The following is a 4,802-nucleotide window of genomic DNA, read 5'->3' as shown; positions in this document are numbered from 1 at the left end:
CGGGAAAGAAGCGGCGCAGGCGCAAGAGGGAGAAGGCGGGGCCGCCGGGCGGCGCATGCGCCGGAGAGGCCGAGGGGGCGGGGCTCCGGGCCGCCTCGCTTTCCAACGTGGCTTCGCTGCCCCGCCTCCTTCGGGGGGGGGGGGTAGGAGCGGGCCTCTGAACTTGTGCAGAGTGCTTCTCTCGCAGCCCCGGTCTGCTCTCTTCCCACGGCAGGGCGGGGCTCCCCCAAAAGAGCCCGATAAGATGCAGAGCATTTATTATATGTATTTATGGTTCCTAATGGGGGCCCTATAAGGTCCGTATAGTAAAAGCTATGTTTTTCCCAGTAGTGATGTATGGAAGTGAGAGCTGGACCATAAAGAAGGCTGATCGCCGAAGAATTGATGCTTTTGAATTCTGGTGCTGGAGGAGACTCTTGAGAGTCCCATGGACTGCAAGAAGATCAAACCTCTCCATTCTGAAGGAAACCAGCCCTGAGTGCTCACTGGAAGGACAGATCCTGAAGCTGAGGCTCCAGTACTTTGGCCACCTCATGAGAAGAGAAGACTCCCTGGAAAAGACCCTGATGTTGGGAAAGATGGAGGGCACAAGGAGAAGGGGACAACAGAGGACGAGATGGTGGGACAGTGTTCTCAAAGCTACCAGCATGAGTTTGACTAAACTGTGGGAGGCAGTGGAAGACAGGAGGGCCTGGCGTTCTCTGGTCCATGGGGTCACGAAGAGTCGGACACGACTAAACGACTAAACAACAACAACAATGGGGGCCCTTTATATGTCCAGCTGTTTTTTGTGTTGAATATATGCTATATGGTAATTTATGTATAATAATAATAATTTATTTATTATTTGTACCCCGCCCATCTGGCTGGGCCTCCCCAGCCCCTCTGGGCAGCCTCCAACAAAGATTAAAAATACATTAAAATGTCACACATTAAAAGCTTCCCTAAAGAGGGCTGCCTTCAGATGTCTTCTAAAAGTCTGGTAGTTGTTTATCTCTTTGACATCTGGTGGGAGGGTGTTCCACAGGGCGGGCGCCACCACTGAGAAGGCCCTCTGCCTGGTTCCCTGTAGCTTTGCTTCTCGCAGCAAGGGAACCACCAGAAGGCCCTTGGAGCTGGACCTCAGTGTCCGGACAGAATGATGGGGGTGGAGACGCTACTTCAGGTATACTGGGCCGCAAGGCCGTTTAGGGCTTTCAAGGTCAGCACCAACACTTTGAATTGTGCTCGGAAATGTACTGGGAGCCAATGCAGATCTCTCAGAACCGGTGTTATGTGGTCCCGGCGGCCGCTCCCAGTCACCAGTCTAGCTGCCGCATTCTGGATTAGTTGTAGTTTCCGGGTCACCTTCAAAGGTAGCCCCACATAGAGCGCATTGCAGTAGTCCAAGCAGGAGATAACTAGAGCATGCACCACTCTGGCCAGACAGTGTGCAGGCAGGGAGGGTCTCATCCTGTGTACCAAGTGGAGCTGGTAGACAGCTGCCCTGGAGACAGAATTGACCTGCGCCTCCATGGACAGCTGCGAGTCCAAAATGACTCCCAGGCTGCACACCTGGTCCTTCAGGGGCACAGTTACCCCATTCAGGACCTAATAGGTATCTCAAGCCATTTGCCACTGTATGTAGATTTTATTTGACTTGTTTTTTATCTTATATTTTGGATATGTACATCCAGGTTTTTTTCCTTCCAATTTTTGGGTGCTCCCAAGAGAGTGGGGCTCTAAGCTATAGCTTGTTTACAGTATTGTATTTCCATCCCGTCTTTTCCCCCTGACGGGGTCTCAAGGCGGCTTATGGCTAAAATAGAAAAGGCTAAAAGCATTGGCTGAAGATATTGGCGGAGATATTTGCATGTTCCAAGCCACGTGTGTCCCATGAGAAAGTCAGAAGAGCCTGGCAGCATTGAATAAAATAATAATCATCATCATGCCCTGAGGGGTTCATCCAGCCCAGCCCACCGCTGTTCTCCCAGGGGTCACTGCTGCCACCCCCTCCCCACATGCAGACAGTTTCCAGCTATGGGCACTTACTGCATTTGTTGCACGAATGTTAAGGGGCATAGACACATATTCCACAGTCTATCACCCTTCAAAAATTAGGAAATATCGGCAGAAATGACCGGCAGAATCCGAGACCAGGGAAAAGAGTCGGCGGAAGAAGATTGGAAGAAAATTAAAGACTACTTACAGAAATACTGTGAAATTAATGAATGCTAGAATGATGTTGGATAGAAATTAAGTGGTTTCCAGCTGTAATGTTTAAGAGATATGAAAAAAGGCTTAGAAATAAGTAAAAACTAATGGTGACGATTTGCTGAACTAACATTACGAATTGGAATACAAGAAAGGGAGGTATGAGGAGGTCTTGAAAATAAATTAAAAGAAAATAAGTAACGAAAATTCTATCTGTTTTTAATCATTTTTGTATTTTTGTATTTTTGTTGTTTTTTTCTGTTCTGTTTTACATTGTATTATTTTTTGAAAACTTTAATAAATATTCTATAAAAAAAACAAAAAACAAAAATTAGGAAATATCCTCTGGATATAGAGAAACTTTATTTCAGTGTATATTAAACTGAGTTCACTGTGTCTCCTGAGTCTCCTGCTGGACTGCGAGACGCGCTTCCCAACAGGAGCTGCAGGTGGCGCTCGTGCTTCTCCCTCCTCGCTTCTCTGGAGGGGCTCTAGGAAGAGAGTGATGCTGTCAGGTTGCAATATTCAGAAAAGCACAGCTCGAAATGACTTCAGGATTGCTCTCCTGTACTGTTGCAGACATGTGGCTTATGTACTTACATGTGTGAGTTCACCTTGTGCTCTTATGAACATTCATTTTAATTTTTGGCATATTAGAATTCGCATAACACACCAAAGCCAGCATTTCACTTATCTTTCTTTTTGGTGATCCCTCATAGCCGAGTAAGATTGTCTTCCATAAACATGGTTTCAACAATGAGTCCATAGGTAACCGTGGAGGCCAATTCTGGATCCACACGTCCTTCCACAGTGGGGACACCGGCCTCTGGGCGGGAGTTGATCCTGGTGAGGGTTTGCCAAGCGTGCCTTCCTCTTAGCACGTTTCTCCCTTACGTCCTGAGTTTGAGGGTCTTCAAAGCCCATGACACCTTTAGTAAAGGCTGTTCTCCAACTGGAGATCTTGCAGGCCAGTGTTTCCCAGTTATCAGTGCTTATACCACATTTTTTTAGATTTGCCTTGAGAGTCTTTAAACCTCTTTTGTTGACCACCAGCATTACACTTTCCATTTTAAGTTCGGAATAGAGTAGTTGCTTTGGAAGACGATCATCAGGCATCCACACAACATGACCAGTCCAACAAAGTTGATGTTGAAGAATATTCACACATATTCCACAGTGAGCAAAGCAGTCCCTTTTTATGTCTGAAACATAGCTTTTTCGATCTACCAGATTTGCACAAACGAGCAGGTGAAAAATTTGAAATATATTCCTGTGTGTGTGCATTGCCCACAGCCCCATTGGCAGCCGCTGAGGAGCAACTTGCAAAGACGGCAAAGAATAGCCAGGCTGGAGGAGGCACCTCTGAGCCCTTTCTGAGACACAGACAGAGAGACAGAGGGGATGGGAGTCCCTGCTCTGTGTCAGGAGCTTGCAGACTGAGTAACTGAAAATTGGTCACGTCTGTATAACCTGTCCAATAAGTGCCAGGAAAATGGCTCATCTCTAAACTCTCCTCCAAGCCTGCGATGCTCCTGCACAGAAATCAATTGCTTTTGTTGTATGTTACAGCTTTAATAATAAAATAAAAATAGAGGGCGGGGATAGGTAGTGCCACCCATGTAAAAAGCCCCACTTCCCCCAGACAACATTCAGGTTATTAATGATAATAATCTGGCAGGGTTGCTTCAGCTACTCTGGGTGGCTTCCAAGAAAAAATAGTAAAAACACATTACAACATTATATTGGTTTTACATCTGTTACTGGGTCATCCCTCAGTTGGGAAAACCCTATCTTGATGGGAAGAAGTTCAGACTCATTTGGATGATGAGGACCTGGTGGCTCCAGACCTGAGCCGTTTTACAGACAGAGGTAGTGTGTGTGTGTTTGTGTGTGTGTCTCCCCCCGCCCCCCCACTTTCAGTCACTATTTTACTCCTGTCTGAGGCTGGGGGGAGAGGCAGTGAGAAATCAGTTCCTTTGGCTTCCCAGGTAGCTTACTCACCTTCAGGGCCTTTCCTTCTGTGGTGGTGGAGAGCTTCAGCTATCCTAGAGGAGACCAAAGAGGCCGTGACCAAGAGTGTACAGAGAAGCTGGACTTGGAATCTGCGAGACACCAAGAATCACCTCGGGTGGAGACTCACTAACTGGCCTCAGTTACTCATCTGTGAAATGGGAACTTACATTAAATGCAACTAGATATGCAACTGAAGAACACTATCTGGCTTCCATCAGAATCCCCTATTTCCATCCACCCCTCTCTCCTGCCCACACAAATGATGCACCGGTCACTTTGCTAGCACTACAATTCTGGAGTTTTCACCCGACCTACTTGCACTCCCCCCAACGTGTTACCCAAAGGTGGCATCATTCTTGGCCACTTTTTTGTTTTCTACCCAGATGCAGGCACTAAGTGCTCTGAGCGTCAGGAGCTGGAAAAGCTGAGATAGTGTTGGCAATTAGCGTGGCTCTAACTTTGCTGTAATTAAGGCCAGGGAGATCCTTCAGGGGCCTCATAAAATGTTCCTCTTAGGACGGAGCCCCATCTCGGGTCTCCTCCTGCCAAACCCAATGTGCACATTTTGCAGAAGGAAAGAAAAGTGAAGCTCTTAT

The sequence above is a fragment of the Podarcis cretensis genome (genome assembly GCF_951804945.1).
Source record: "Podarcis cretensis genome assembly, chromosome: 1".
Classification (NCBI taxonomy): Eukaryota; Metazoa; Chordata; class Lepidosauria; order Squamata; family Lacertidae; genus Podarcis; species Podarcis cretensis.
The sequence above is the reverse complement of the archived record's forward strand: the minus strand, read 5'-3'. Positions refer to the sequence as shown.